The sequence below is a fragment of the Schistocerca americana genome, chromosome 7, assembly GCF_021461395.2.
Source record: "Schistocerca americana isolate TAMUIC-IGC-003095 chromosome 7, iqSchAmer2.1, whole genome shotgun sequence".
Classification (NCBI taxonomy): domain Eukaryota; kingdom Metazoa; phylum Arthropoda; class Insecta; order Orthoptera; family Acrididae; genus Schistocerca; species Schistocerca americana.
Window position 1 is genome coordinate 624449300 of NC_060125.1, and position 17520 is coordinate 624466819.

The window sequence follows — 17520 nt, forward strand, 5'->3', positions numbered from 1 at the left end:
ATCGGAAAATCCCGGAGGGATTGATGCTCATCGGCGTCAATCTGATGGCAAGAGTCGTCAGAGGAATCGAAGACATCATCCGCAGCAATCGGCAATCTAGAAAGCGCGTCAGCGTTTGCATGCTGAGCTGTAGGGCGATACAGTATCTCATACTGGTATTGTGATAACAAAAGAGCCCAACGTTGTAGTCTCTGAGCTGTCCGCTGAGGAACTGGTTTAGACGGACGAAACAGTGGCGTCAGGGGCCTTGTGATCTGTTACTAAATAGAACGGTCTACCATAGAGGTAGTGATGGAATTTTGTGACACCGAACACAATAGCCAACGCTTCCTTGTCCAATTGGCTATAATTACACTGAGCTTTGTTTAGCAATTTAGATGCGAACGCAATAGGACGTTCGGTGTTACCGACTCGGTGAGACAACACAGCACCGAGGCCTAAAGAAGAGGCATCACAAGCTAACACCAGAGGCTTGTGAGGGTCGTAATGGACCAGACAACGATCATTCAATAAAGCCTCTTTAAGCTGCTGAAAGGCTGATTGGCAATCAGCTGACCACACAAACGGAACATTCTTACGGCGGAGACGATGCAACGGTGCAGCAATCTGTGATGCATTAGGTATAAACCTAATATAATACGTCAATTTGCCAAGAACTGCTTGCAACAACACTTTAAACAAACACTCCAAATTACAGAAATGTTCAGCAGGCGTCCGACCGGACACAACAATATCGTCTAAATAGTTGCAACACGATGGCACATTAGCCAGAAGTTGTGACACAAAACGCTGAAAAAAAGCTGGAGCTGACGCACAACCAAAAGGCAAACGCAGAAAACGGAACAACCCCAACGACGTGTTTATGACAAAATACTGTTGTGATTGCTCGTCGAGGGGCAATTGCAAATATGCTTCACGGAGATCAATTTTGGAAAAGAAACGAGCTTCCCCTAACTTATCCATCAGCTCGTCCGGTCTAGGCAAAGGAAAAGAATCAATGACAGTCTGAGGATTAACTGTCGACTTAAAATCAGCACACAAACGTAACTTGCCAGACGGTTTCTTTATAATAACTAAGAGAGAAGCCCACTGGCTCGCTGAAACGGGTTGAATAACACCGTTGTTTTGCCAACGACGAAGTTCATCTTCTACAGGTGCCCGGAGGGCGTGAGGCACTGGACGAGCACGACAAAATCGAGGCTGAGCATTATCTTGTAACGTAATATGAGCGGCAAAGTTCGCAGCACAACCTAGTTCGTCTTTAAATATGTCACTGTATTGTTTACACAAATCGGTTATGCGGTCTTGAGGAACAACAACAGAATTAAGTTGCAACACATTGTCTTGGATAGACAGGCCAAACAAGTCAAAAAAGTCTAATCCGAAAATGTTTACACTGTCTGTAGCGCGGAGCACTGTGAATGAAACTGTTTTTGTATTGCCACGGAATGTGGCTGGCACGCTACATACACCTAACACAGGAATTTGTTCTCCACTATAAGTAGCCAAAGAATGTTTTGCCGCTGAAAGTTTAGGGCGGCCGATAGCCGCATACGTAGCACTATTTATGAGAGTCACAGACGCACCAGTGTCTAATTGAAAATTGAAGGTCTTATCCTGGATGCGTAGCTTCACAAATAGTTTATTACACTGTCTCTGGATCGGTGCAGTGGAGGCGGAAGACACAAAATCAGCGCGTTTAGCGCGTGTTCGCTGCTTACGACAACTCGTGGGTTGGGCGGGTGGAACAACAACTCCCGCTTCACTTGCAGTCTGTACATTACTTTTTACAGCGTTTGAATTACGCTTGGGTCGCATAGCAGAGGGCTGGGTGGGTGGCTTATTGCGAACAAGTTTATTACCCACACGAACCGTGGAAGAGTCTTTAAACGCGACCTTCTGGGCGGGCTGGCTTTGAAGAACATGAATATCCATGGGCTGGGCAGCACTAGAATTGTTCTTGCGTTTACGCAAACAAACAGTCTGGATGTGTCCTTTCCTGTGGCAAAAGTGACAAACCGCGTTTCTTAACGGGCAACGTTCACGAGGATGAGCAAGAACTCACTTAGGGCAAGACTTAACTCTATCATTTTGCACACGCGGCTGACGAATGTGTTTAACATGACATGGCCGGCTAGTGTTTACAGTCTGACTCTGCCGGTGGGGCCGCGGGCGTGACAGAACTTGCTTAGCACAGGCAATTTGAGAAATACATGGCTGATCTAACTCACACTCAGCATAGTCAAAAGTATCTTGGGCTTCAATGATGTTCATCACAGTCTCTAATGACGGGTCAGGCAACTTTAAGATAGCAGCACGAATACGAGACTCTGCAATGTTTTGAGTAATAGCGCCTCGTAACATGACATCACAGTAGGAAGCTCCACACACACAATTAAATCGGCACTGACGGGTGAGGCCCCGTAAATCTGTTAACCACTGTTTATTAGATTGATGTGGCAGTTTCTTTAATCTGAAGAACTTGAATCTGGCTGCTGCCACATGAACTCGCGACTCGAAATACTCAACAAACTTGTTAACAACAACGTCATAGTCTAAAGTTTCTGGCTGGGATTCCGGGAACAACTTACAAAGTAGTCGATAGACTTCCACGCCTGCAGTGGAAATTAAATAAAGCTGCCGCTCAGTACCTGTGATTTTGTAGACTGTCATGTGCGCCTGCAACAGCGCGAAATATTCTCGCCATTCTTCTCTTGATGCATCAAAAGCACGGAAAGGTGGTGCTGCCTGTGCTTGTTCCTTTGGTGTTGGAGGATTAGCCGCCTGTTTGGCGATTGCTTCCACCAGACTTTGTATTTGCTGACTCTGTAACAAGATCAACTGTTGTAATTCGGCAGACATAGTGAACACAAATTAAACCAGCCCCCAAAATTTTATCGCTATAATTAGTATAACCAGAAACAAGTTGAACCAGCCCTGCACACGAGTTCGGAAGTCCTCGTCGCCAGTTTAGTGGCGGCGTTCGTAGCGACAAACAATTCGCTGTAGAAACGGCTTACGAAGTCACCGCCACACTTTTAATAGCGGGCCGACCGGTCCGCTGGAACAGTGAACAGAAAGATGAAAACCCAAACACTCTGATTAAATAAAAGTCGGTACTTATCTTTATTAACGAAGATACAGAAACACAGTAGTGAACTCCGGGTCTACAGAAATCTGTCTAGTGCGAGTCGGAGCGGCTAGGTCAGCGTCGGCTGACGACAAACAGCAACTCTGCTGCTATGAACACACAACTGACTAGCAAGTACACAATTCGGTGGCGAGTATAAAACTGAGCGGCGAATACAGAACTGTCCTAGCGCTCGCGACTCCAGCGCTTAAGAAGCCAGAAGCCAGCGGTGGCGCGCGTAGACTTGCGGCGATTTCCTGTCTCGCTGGCGCTGCTTATGCGGACGGCGTCCGGACTTTGATGATGCCAACCTTTTGGCAGCGGGCTCGGGTGGCATTACTGGCTAGGATATAACATTTATAAATGAAAGATTGCAATTAAATAAAATCTGCAGGTACTATTTTAACGACTTTGAATGATGAATACGATAGTAGAAGTACTTTTGAGAATGCCATAGATTTCTGCAAAACACTTATTGTTGTCGATGGTCCAGCAATTAAATAAAACATAAGTTGAATAACAGGGAAACAATAGATTCCTACATCACGTAATTGGTTATGAGCAACAACATAGCTCGCGAGATATTCACTTCTAAACGCACACTACGTCTTCGCTGCAGAAGCCACGGAAATCTCGTAAGTGCACAAGTCGGCACTACGAAATATTTCTATCTCCCGCGACCACGCGCAAACTGCTCCACTCTCCAAGTCTTTCCCGCGACTGCCCGTCGCTGTTTCCCGTCCAGCACCTCCCGTGTCCTCTGCCGTACCCTCCAGAACTGCCCTGTCCTCCCTCGAAACGATGCTCCTCCCCCACTTCGACACTTCCATGCAGTCTCTCCACGTGTCCTTTTTGGAACGATCGCTGTGATTGGCTAGAGCGCTCCTGCCCTGTTTCCAAGACAATGCACACTCACAAACGTGATGAAGCACCTTCAAAATACTGGATTTACATTTAAATAATTTGAAATTAAATAAATATTCCTACAGCTGGACCATAAACACGCTCTAGCACACATTATTAAATACAAAAACAAATAAACATACTGGTATATCAAAGGAATAGAACAAAAGTAAACCAGTAGCCTAATGTCTCTGTGCTTTCTAAAGCACACCAAATAATTGACCAATTTCTTCATGAATAGTATATATCCGATATAAGCAAAGACTTAGATGAATTAATATATCTATAAGCTTGCTGCTACCGCTCTTTCGTGTAACAGTGGAGTACTTATGGCCTGACGCGATCGATAGTAATCGGCCACTTTGACCTCCAATAACTCGTGTACTATTCAAGTTACATGCCTGTAATTTATTCCAATTTAGGTTTACACTAATAGCCTTCTAAAGACACGTCGATCGGCAAAATCGGATGAACCATTTAGATTTACGAAATTCGTTGCTGGGTGTTACTTATATAATTTATCGTTATATACTAAACTTTGAACTAATAAAGATATTGAAAATCTGATTACACCATCAGAATCGTTGTGCAAATAATGGTACTGTAAATGTTTCGTTTTGAGGTATCATGATTCCTCTGGCTACTATTAATTTGTATATGAACTGTGAAATGTCTGCCATTAAGGTTTTACAAAGTCCGCCATCTTTGGCACTCTCGGCATGTCTCCTTCACCGACACAGGGTCACCATGGAATTCCTAACCACGCGCTCCCTGGACCACGTGGTCCGGCCGTTGTGCGGCATCAAGCGGTTGCTGAGCGAGCGTCCCGAGCGGTGGCCGCCAACTCTGAACTTAGAATATTTTTAGGCCGCCACCTCACAGTCGTGGGATACTATCCACAATTTCATCAAGACATTGTTGGTCCAGATTCTTCCACTCCTCAACGGCGATTCGGCATAGATCCCTCAGAGTGGTTCGTGGGTCACGTCGTTCATAAACAGCCCTTTTCAATCTATCCTAGGCATGTTCGATAGGGTTCATGTCTGGAGAACCTGGTGGCCACTCTAGTTGAGTGGCGTTATTATCCTGAAGGAAGTCATTCACAATATATGCACGATGGGCAAGCGAATTGTCGTCCATGAAGACGAATGCCTCGCCAATATGCTGCCGATACAGCTGCACTATCGGTCGGAGGATGGCATACGCGTATCGTGAAACCGTTACAGCGCCTTCCATGACCACCAGCGGCGTACGTCGGCCCCACCTAATGTTGGGAAGCTCCACCTAGCTGCACTCGCTGTACAGCGTGTCTAAGGCGTTCAGCCTGACCAGGTTGCTTCCAGACACGTCTCTGACGTTTGTATGATTGAAGGTATATGCGACACTCATCAGTGAAGATAACGTGATGCCAATCCTGAGCGGTCCATTTTTGTTGGTGCATGGTGTCGTGGTTGCAAAAATGGACCTCGCCATGGCTGTCGGGAGTGAAGATGCGCATCATGCAGCCTATTGTGCACAGTTTGAGTCGTAACACGACGTCCTGTGGCGGCACGAAAAGCATTATTCAACATGGTGGCATTGCGATCATCCACTGCAGTAGTAGCCCTTGGGCGGCCTGAGCGAGGCATGTCGTAGACAGTTCCTCTCTCTCCGGATCTCCTCCATGTCCGAACAACATCGCTTTGGTTCATTCCGAGACGTCTGGACACTTCCCTTATTGAGAGCCCTACCTGGTACAAACTAACAATGCGGACGCGATCGAACGGCGGTATTGACCGTCTAGGCAGGTTGAACTACAGACAACACGAGCTGTGTACCTTCTTCCTGGTGGAATTACTGGAACCGATCGGCTGTCGGACCCCTTCCGTCTAACAGGCGCTGCTCACGCATGATTGTTTACATCTTTGGGCGGGTTTAGTGACATCTCTGAACAGTCAAAGGGACTGTGTTTGTGATACAATATCCACGGTCAACGTCTATCTTCAGGAGTTCTGGGAACCAGGGTGATGGCCGGCCGGAGTGGCCGTGCGGTTCTAGGCGCTAGTCTGGAAACGAGCGACCGCTACAATCGCAGGTTCGAATCCTGCCTCGGGCATGGATGTGTGTGATGTTCTTACGTTAGTTAGGTTTAATTAGTTCTAAGTTCTAGGCGACTGATGACCTCAGAAGTTAAGTCGCATAGTGCTCAGAGCCATTTGAACCGGGGTGATGCAAAACTTGTTTTGATATTTATATTTAGGATAACATATTACGTTGTACTACACTGCATGGTGTTCCTTAAAACACGCTAAACGTTGGCTCTTCTTCTGGTAATATAAGGCGCACGTTCTACCTATAGGCTTTTCCTGCTGATTGTTACGAATCTCTAAATGGTGGAACACGTTCCTTTTTTATTTATATTACTGTCGGGCACACATTTTCCGTGGACAACCATTCGGTAACGAGACGTTCCCGAAATTTTCTTACTTCTGCATTTGTATTTGTGGTCTTCAGGCACACGATGTCAGCATGTGTTCCTAAAAGCAAATGTAGTGCTAATTCCGAATACCACTTGATACCCTTTCGTATCGTTGTGGTATATGACATCATCTGGTCGGTTCTGTCGATGCCAGTTTTTCCGTTGTTATATGCCAGTATCACCAAAGGTGTCTGTTTCGCGATGCGTGGAATCCGAGCTTGACGTCGTAATAGGTACAAGTTTTGCTGATAACGTCCTAAGATCGCGAACCTCTCTCCATTTTAGCATCACAAGACCGTTCTCATCTTCACGTGGAATCATTTCACCTGTCTTCAATGGGTACGACGCTACAAAACTTGGCCTTAAGTTTTTGTTGTATCGTACAGTTCCAGAGACATGCGTTTTGAATTTTAGACATTTGACTGCTAACTCATAGCTCGTGTAAAAGTTGTCGACAAACGAAGTTCGTCCTTCATTTAGCAGTTTAGCTGCAAGTTCAATGCAGACATTTTCGGCTATGCCAACTTGCTGTCTTTCGCCAGTATGTCGTCCAGAATATACTTTCACTGACCATGTATACCGTTAGGTGGAGCAGAATTTGAAGAGTTTCATATTATACTTACGCGATTTCGTTGATATGTATTGCCTCACCGTTTGTCGTCACCTCCAGAGAACCATTGTCTCGTCGACTACCTTATCTTCGCTTGGTGAAAAGACTTTTTGATAGTCTGTTCCATATGTTTAGCAGTGGTAAAACTTTTCCAAATCTGCTGCCCTTGCCTGTCGTTTCGCTATTTGCGAAATGCAAGTTTTCTAACGGTAATGCAGAACGATTACGGGGCACCCTGCTGCGCGAAAATGCAAAGTTGTAAATAGGGTCCACTGACCAACATGTAACGAGCGGTATCTGTACTAGATCTATCCGAATCATCAGCCTCATAATGTTTGTAATTTTCTCAGATGTGGTGGTTTTCCATCTGTTCAGTCGAGCAGATTCAGTCATTTCATGTTGATGCAGTGCTTGCTCTGCATATCTATTAGTCTCTGTGACTAAAAGGCTTATCACTTTGTCGTCTAAGACGTCACCTGCTCTAATATCATACGGCTAATCCATCAAAATCGTACATTTTTCGGTGAACAGAAATGACTGTTACCTGTAGCGAATTGGTTCACACTGGAAACTGTGCAATGAATCATCAACAGAGTTCAGTTCCTCTCTTTCGTTTGCAACAATTTCTTCCAACATGTCGGCAAGGTCTTCACTTGCATTGATTCCTCCGTATCGGGGTCTGAACTGGATGGAATTCTATTTATCACTTTTCGTGTGTAAAGCGCACTACCTTGTCACCACTGCTCTCCACACTTTCGATTGTTCTTTCAATCTGTCCAAGGATTATTTTAAGGATACAAAGGTCACTGGCGCGGGTCTCAGACACAGTACGGCTCTCGACTCAGTAACGGATCTGTGATAACTGCAGGGAGCTCACAGGCACTGCTCTGGCCGAAGAGCATCTCGCTTTCCCCATCTCGGAACTAAACGCTTCATTCTTTGCAATGAACCGAAAGCTCTGTGGCACTGGGTCACCGGCCTCCTCGAGTTTCCTTGCTACTATTCCCGCTTATCGCTCTGTTTAGGTTCTGACGCTCCGACAGTCCGACTTGGGCGCCGAGTGAAACTCAGTTGAGTCGCGCCGGGTGGTGGGCACTTAAAATCGTGAATTTCTAAGATAAGCATTGGACTTCAAAATCTCAGTCGGAACCTCATTCGCTGTAGATGATTTGGAACACCATTCAAGGGCACTCCAAATGTTTTTCCAATCTTATCGTACTTTATTTCTTACTTTTGGGCGAACCATTTCACAAAATATTTGATCGTTCTATTACAGAATTCTTTTTTGTTTCAGAATTGTTTATTGAGACTTAAATATCACACCAGTGCACAACAGTATGAGAACTGTGGATCCACCGTGATGCAAAGCACTTTCGTTATGTATTTATTTATTTTCAACATATTTCACCATCAGTGAGTTCTTTAATTCTAAAACATGCAGAAATAGCATAGCTATAATACATTGTAAGACTTTATTACATGTGTTACTGTTTGTTATTTTAAATATTGTTTTCTGTGAATAGTTTCATAATACCTTATTTACCATACGTCACATTATGCTTTCAAGATTGTTGTCGCTGTTTGCGGCATATTTTTCTGTGTTTTTCTGTTGCCGTTTTTTGTGTGAGCGGCTGTTAGTAAAGAAATACAACGACGTGAACTTAAGTATGTAAGCGTTATACAGTTGGGACTGCGGTAGTGTTGTGGATAGAGTGTTGGTGTGTACTAGGCTGTTACGTAATTTGTCGTGTACTCACGTTCGTTGGGCGGCTTGCAGATATTTTTACACAGAGAAAAACATAACTTTCGAACTTCGTTCGTAATCCAAAACATTACGCCATGTTGCTGTTCGCGTGTGTCGCGAGAAATGTATCGCATGTTGTAACTGTTTATGCGCAAAATAGCTAGGTTTCGATAAGATAAACTTTTTGACAGTTTTGATTTTCACCGCTAGCGGCAGCTGTACGTGAAATATTTAAATTTTCTCTCAACTCACACATTGTTTTTCTTAATTAACCTCGTTATTTTCAAGCACTTAAACTATTTTCTGCAAAAGTAGTCCTCATCCTGGTTAACTTGATATCCCTTTCGTCCATTTCCCACTTTTCGTTTGGATATGAAAGTTCGGACGAAACTCAGTTGCACAGTTTCTAGGGAGTCTCGTTTCGACCAAAAACAGTACTTATACAATCACACTTAAGATAAATCGAAAAATGGAAGTAAGATGGAGATCTACGAAACTGTAGAGAAAATGTCAGAATTAATGGCAAAGGGAATATAGAATGATTGATAACTGGGTAACGAAACAAATCTCCCTGTCTTTCCGGAAAAATAAGTCGAAATAACGTCGATTACAGAAATAAGTAAGGAAATACAAAGAGAGCAGGCCAGAGAATCGGAAAAAACAGAAAAAAATCTTTATAATAATGGCTCTGAGCACTATGCGACTTAACTTCTGAGGTCATCAGTCGCCTAGAACTTAGAACTACTTAAACCTAACTAACCTAAGGACATCACATACACCCATGCCCGAGGCAGGATTCGAACCTGCGACCGTAGCGACCGCGTGGTTCCGGACTGAAGCGCCTAGAACCGCTCGACCACAGCGGCCGGCGAAATCTTTATAAGAATAAAATACGACATGTACAAGTATTGCGATACAAATGTATTTTTCACGAAAGAACTGCCACTTGAATGCGTCGTGTATGATATAGGGTATACAAGAAGATTGCTTGATATCTTAGCGTTAAAGCCGAAAAGTCGTTCCATCAGAATACTCGTGGACGTGTCTTCTCAAGCGAACGCGTTGATGATAATGACCTTTAGGACTCAGGAATACCCGTTAGCGTTTATGAGGTTAGCATTTTTACAGCCGCGTGGAGAGCTGTTCTCTGTCGTCGCATTCCGACGCTGTGTTTACGAGTTCAGCTTTTTATATCCCTGCAAGCGGTACACGATGGGTCAGCCGCGTTTTCTCAAGCTTTCCGTTACTTTAACAGGCGTGAAGTTGTTCTAGGAAGCTTCCATACTTCATAGAGGTGTTGCACGTCAGCTGGAATTAAGTGTCTTGGACAAGAAAAGCATGACAGAAATCAACAAATGTGTGGGTCATGCCGCTTTAATAGACGCACTACCACACAGAAAACGTCTCTGGCCAAAGGACTTTCCCCTTAACAGACGGATCCCTGTAGTTACGCACCATCCCGATCACAGTGTACAGGAGCGGCCACACAAAAGTGTAGAGAGCTCCATTTCCGCGGGTGGAGTGGCCGTAATGATGGATTCTCCCGTTAGGTGGCTGTGATACACAAGTTTCCAATTAGCTGATCAGCCATCATCCTTGGAGAAGCGTCAGGTGAGTAGGAGTGCCTGGTTTTGTTTTTGCAAACACTACATCGCATATTTTGCAGTTTGAGGAGTTGTGCACTCGGCACACAGAAGTGCTGAAATCAGATTGTTTCTTTTACTGAAATCATGGTGGAAACTGTACGAGGGGGGGGGGGGGGGTTCCAAAAAACACGGTACTGTGGCAAGACAAGTAACTTTTATTGAACGCTGCATTGCACTTCAAGCTGACAGAGGTGTATGACACTATTTTTCAACATTGTCGTCGTTGTGTCGGCTACTGTGGGATATATTGGTTGGGAGAGAGATAATTTCGTATGTCCAGATACACAGTAATTATCGTTAAGCTAGTACCAAAAACTACCTGCCCAGAAACGCGCGTAGCCATAGACGAATGCGTGTTAAGAGCGTTGTGGCAGATCTACAACATGAAGTTCATATTAACGTATTTTAGTTGAGTATGCGGCCTGGTATTTCCCTTTTCTCCCCATTGCTGTACAACAATGCCAGCGTGGCTGCTGCGGCTATTCTCTCTTCGTATTGGCTTCCTCTCCGAAGACCCAAATTTTAAAATGCAAGTCCTCGTCGCATCGGGAGTAGGAAATTAGGACTTAGCTCGGTAGTACAATGTAAATTTGCGACTTCCACGTATTAGAACTTTTACTTAACACAATACCGCGACAACTCGGTTACATTCGTCTTTCACGCACCAGCTCAGAACACCGACAGACACCGAGATCGGTGAGAAAAACAAATGAGTTACACAAAAAATTGACAAATTAACCTTCGATTTTCTGTTAGCTTAGATATGATCAGAAAGCGCTTATATTTATTTATAGGTGTAGGCCATTTAAAGAACCTACACAGGGAGTCAGCACCGACACAAACAATGAAGGAGAGAAGTTACGATGTGGTTGGTTCAAATGGCTCTGAGCACTATGGGACTTAACTTCTGAGGTCATCAGTCCCCTAGAACTTAGAACTACTTAAACCTAACTAACCTAAGGACATCACACACATCCACGCCCGAGGCAGCATTCGAACCTGCGACCGTAGCGGCCGCGCGGAGCTACGATGGCCGATGGCAGGAATCCAAATCATCTGCACAAAACACTTGAAGATATAACTCTTTATTTCTAAAAAGAAATTAATACACTAAAGAGCCAAAGAAACAGGTACCCCTGCCAAATATCGTGTAGCGCCCCCGCGAGCACGCAGAAGTGCTGCAACACACGTGGCATAGGCTCCACTAATGTCTGAAGTAGTGGTGTAGGGAACTGACACCATGAATCCTGCGGGGCTGTCCGTAAATCCGTACGAGTACGAGGGGGTGGAGGTCTCTTCTGAACAGCGCGTTGTACGGCATCCCAAATATGCTCAATAGTGTTCATGTCTGAGAAGTTTGGTGGCCAGCAGAAGTGTTTAAACTCAGAAGAGTGTTCCTCGATCCACTCGGTAACAATTCTGGACGCGTGTGCTGTCGCACAGTCCAGCTGGCATTGTCCAAGTCCGTCGGGATGCACAATGGACGTGAATGGATGCAGGTCATCAGACAGGATGCTTACGTACGTGTCACCTGTCACAGTCGCATCTAGACGTATCAAGGGTCACATATCACTCCAACTGCACACGCCCTACGTCATTACAGAGTCTCCACCAGCTTGAACAGTCTCCTGCTGACATGTAGGGTCCATGGATTCATGGATTCCCGGCCGGAAATCGAACCCAGGACCCCGTGATCGAGACAGCAACGCTAGCCACTTGACCACGTGCTGCGGTCACCACTTTCGACACCCATCCCAAATCTGGTCCAGACAGTGGGAGACTCCGTGAGTAAGCGACACACGCACACACGAAATAACGCAATTGGGCTATGTGTGTGTGTATTAGGATAAACACAGATTTTCGAAAACGATTTCCATCTGTTACATACACATCGTATTTTTAAAGTATATACAAAGCTTTAACACCTTTGTTGGACAGCATTCTGTGTTATCAGCATACGAGAAAGTACAAACGGATGTCATTGTTGTAAGGTGGTTATGGAGGTAGATTTCTTTTTGTAAGAATCGCTAAACTTAAAGGTATATTTAAGATAGCTTAAGTCACCACTCCACCACCACTGCAATGCGCATGTAGTTTAGTGTAAATAATGGTTGACTTTGGAATTAATTGGGAGAAGTAATAGCTAGGAGTAACCATCTGGAGCGACCTAAAGTGGACTGAACACTTTAAACAAATAGTAGGAAAAGTGGTCAGATTGAGTTTCACTAGGGGAATCTTACAGAAACGTTATTCATCCAGGAAAGAAGTGGTACGCAGAACACTCGTTCGACCAATTCTTGAGTGCTATTCTTCAGCCGGTATCCTTATGCAGTAGTATTAATAGAAAGGATAGCAAAGATGCAAAAACGAGAGCACCTTTCTTCACAGGATCGTTTACTCGATGGCAGATGTAAAGAAGATGCTCAACGAACTCCAGTGAGAGACGCTGCAACACAGGCGCTGAACATCACGGAGATTTTTACTGCTGGAATTTCGAGATATTACGTTCGAAGATGCGGTTCTAGGAGCTACAGTCTGGAACCGAGCGACCGCTACGGTCGCAGGTTCGAATCCTGCCTCGGGCATGGATGTGTGTGATGTCGTTAGGTTAGTTAGGTTTAATTAGTTCTGAGTTCTAGGCGACTGATGACCTCAGAAGTTGAGTCCCATAGTGCTGAGAGCCATTTGAACCATTTTGAACCTCGCTGTCTGGTCTCCTTCCCCAAAACAACCCAACCCAATAACCGTCTACTGATACCGACATTGGTATTTTTGTTATGAATGACCGATATTTTTCAGTATTTTTATTGTCTCGGTTATAACAGCGTTTTTTATGTTTTACTGATAACTGAGTGTAAAACAGATATTATCAATTTGCCATAGCAGTGTTGCTAATTTTTTTGTTTTGCTTTTAAATAAAACCTTTTAAAGAAACGAGTTTGAAGGATTTGAATGAAAGGATGAAAGGAGTAGGCCTAACTAACAGATCCACATTTTATAAAACGAGTATTTATGAAGAGATTAGCGAGTAACTATTGACCAGTGATGTAATTCATCGTCGAAATTGTAACTATTGTCTTGTAATTGTTCGTGTTAAATGTTATATTCTGCCATCTAGCTAAAGTGTTCATTTTAATTTCTTCAAAAAGCATTTCTTGTTTTGTCTGCAAAAAATCAGTTGTACTCCAATTCCAAAGGAATTTTTCATTTGAAGTAATAAAAGAAAAAGAACACTATAAATTTTTCACGAATACGTATTATTTGTCATTTCTCTGAAATAATAAAAGAGAAAGGAAGTTGTGGCAACAGCAATAAATTGAAAGCTTAACAATTCATTCAAACTTTTAATAAAAATAGAAAGTAACTGATCTGCTACCTGTGGCTACGTAATGTACGCTAATCTACTTGCGACCCTTGAACACTGACAACTTACCATGAAAACTGGAGCTCTCCAACGTCAGTTTTAGCGCTTTAGCACTACTCTCCCATTCCTATCATTTGCGTACAACAAGCCTTTCCCTCGACTCGCTGCCGTAAAGGCAAAATGTAGCCACAGTGTCAGTTCGTCCGCGTAGCGTAATAATTGCACGACCATTACCGAACAAACGTAGTTCCATAATATGGTTTGTGTGTCAGCTGCGCTTCGTTCACTAAACTGCCGCCTATACAACTGGCTCACGTCCAACAATGGATTTCTTGCTGTTGCTTCACGGTGATATTGTTGGATCTCAAGTACGCCGAGCGGGTGCTGAAGCAAGTAATTATCCTACCTGACGTAAGGCTTCCGATTTATGCCGATTTCCATCGACTGAGAACAGAACTGAGACGCGACGGTGGAAAAGCAACAAAAAGATGCAGCGGACGTGTGATTCATTTGCTACTCCAGTCAGCACTTCTATATCTACATACATATTCCGCGTGCCGGAGGGTACATCGTAACTGCTATTGATGGGTTGGGAATTTTCTCTGCCCGAGGGCTGGGTGTTTGTGTTGTCATCATGTCATCATCATTCGTGAAAGTGGCGAAATTGAACTATGTAAAGACTAGGAATTTGTACGGGAGATGTTAACCTCGCAGTTGAACGCCCCACAAACCAAACATCATCATCATCACTGGTAGTCACTCCCTTTCGTTTTCCACTCGCAGATGGAGCGAGGGAAAAACAACTGCCCTTTTGCTTTCGCACGAGCCCTGATTCTCTTATCTTTCCTCGACGGTCCTTACGCGAGACGTACGTTGGAAGCAGCATAGTTCTCCTATAGGTCGCAGATGCCAATTCCCTTCACTTTCTCAATAATGTTTCGCATAAAGAACGTCTTGTTCTCTCCAGTGATGACCATTTGAGTTCACGGGCCAATTCCGTAACACTCGCGTGTTGGTCGAACGTAACGGTAACAAATTGAGCAATTCGCCTATGAATTACTACGATGTCTTTCTTTACTCAGACCTGGATCCCAGACACTCCAGAGGTAATGGGTCTCACAAGTGTTCACGCAGTCTCCTTTATAGACGAGTTACACTTTCCTTGAATTCTTAAAATAAACTCTAGTCATCCATTCGTCTTCCCTGCAAGTCTACAACCTTCCTCATGTGGTTCTTCCATTTCACATCACTTAGCACCGTTCCGATTTGATATTTGATCGATGTGACTGTCAGGCAGTACAATATTATTACTGTCGATGGTGTTAGGACAGCAACCAGCCACAAATTTACTTTGAGTTCCTTTATTCAAAGGAAACCGTTACCGGCTTCGAATCGTAATCTATAAATACACACCAAATGTTATAAAGAAAGCGGGTAAATCGTCTGATGATGAATCACAACGATTCGAAACCTGTAACGGTTTCCTTTGAATAAAGGAACTCAAAGTAAATTTGTGGCTGGTTGCAGTCCTAACACCATCAACATTTGTCTTCAAACAACAGCCACGGTCTCCAACATGTCATCATATGACAAAATTGCATATTATTACTGTATTCGTACATTGCAGGATTGTTTTTCGTGATGTATCCTCCTACGCTCATTCAATAATGACTCTTTCCCGTACACTACAGTGTCATCAGCAAATACTCGCACATTGCTGCTCACTCCATCCAAATGGTTCAAAAGGCTCTGAGCACGATGGGACTTAACATCCGAGGTCATCAGTCCCCAAGAACTTAAAACTACTGAAACCCAACTAACCTAAGGACATCACACACATCCATGCCCGAGGCAGGATTCGAACCTCCGACCGTAGCGGTCGCGCGGTTCCAGACTACAGCGCCTAGAACCCCTCGGCCAGAGCGGCCGGTTTCACCTCAACCGTCAGACAGTTTATGTGTACAGAGAACATGAGCTGTGCTATCACACTGGGACACTCCTGGCGATGCGCTTGTCTCTCTTGAACACTGGCCGTCCAGGACATCGTACTAGTTTCTGTTACTGTGTCTACAATGAAGCGCCAAATAGGCATGCGTACTCAAATACAGAGACGTCTAACCAGGCAGAATAAGGCGCTGAGGTCGGCAACGTTTAAAAAATGGCTCTGAGCACTATGGGACTTAACATCTATGGTCATCAGTCCCCTAGAACTTAGAACTACTTAAACCTAACTAACCTAAGGACATCACACAACACCCAGTCATCACGAGGCAGAGAAAATCCCTGACCCCGCCGGGAATCGAACCCGGGACCCCGGGCGTGGGAAGCGAGAACGCTACCGCACGACCACGAGCTGCGGACCCGGCAACGTTTACAAAAGACAACAACTGTCTGGGGCAGTTGTTAGATCGGTTACTGCAGCTTCAATGGGAGGTTATCAAGATTTAAGTGAGTTTGAACATGGTGATATAGTCGGCGCACGAGCGATGGGACACAGCATCTCAGAGGTAGCGCTGAAGTGAGGATCTTCCCGTACGATCACTTCACCAGTGTAGCGTGAATATCAGGAATCCGGTAAAACATCAAATCTCCAACACAGCTGCGGCCGGAGAAAGATCCTGTAAGAAGCGAGCAACTACGACTTAAGAGAATAGTTCAACGTGAGAGAAGTGCAACCCTTCCGCAGATTGCTGCAGATTTTAATGCTGGGCCATCAAGAAGTATCAGTGTGCGTACCATTCAACGAAACATCATCGATATGGGCTTTCGGAGCCTGCACAACACAAAGTTTTACGCGTCGCCTGGGCCCGTCAACACAGACATTGGACTGTTGATGACAGGAAACATGTTGCCTAGAAGGACGAGTCTCGTTTCAAATTGTATTGAGCGGATGGACGTGTACGGGTGAGGAGACAGTCATAAATCCGTGGACCCTACATGTCAACTGGGGACTGCTCAAGCTGGTGGAGGCTCTGTAATGGTGTGGAGCGTGTGCAGTTAGAGTGATACGGGAACCCTGATCGTCTAGACACGACGCTGACGGGGGACACGTACGTAAGCATCCTCTCTGATCATCTGCATCCATTCATGTCCATTGTGCATTCCGACAGACTTGGACAGTTCCAGCAGGACAAAGCAACACCCCACACGTCCAGAATTGCTACAGAGTGACTCGAGGAGCACTCTTCTGAGTTTAAACACTTCGGCTGCCCACCAGACTCCCCAGACACGAACATTATCGAGCATATCTGGGATGCCTTGCAACTTGCTGTTCAGATGAGATCTCCACATACAGCTCAATATTCCTTGCCGCTTCTAAATGATCAGTTACAGCTGCGCACATTCCCAATTCTTCACATGATGTAGTCAACCAGCGACAAACCCACAGACTCTCATAATGACACATACTGCTACATAAAATTAAAAAACAATAGAGTTTACTATTCATTACCCCACCACCTTTACAACTTGTACTACTTTAGTATTGTGTATTTTAACCATGTACTGTGTTTCATATTGCCCATTGCATCAAATCTAATTTACAGTGTAAAACATGTTCGTGGCACAACATGAGATAGTACCTTTCGAATTAGACAGCTCTCAACCTATGTCACGACCTCACAAACTATGGCAGTATAACCATAGAACTTGTAACTCTGTAAGAT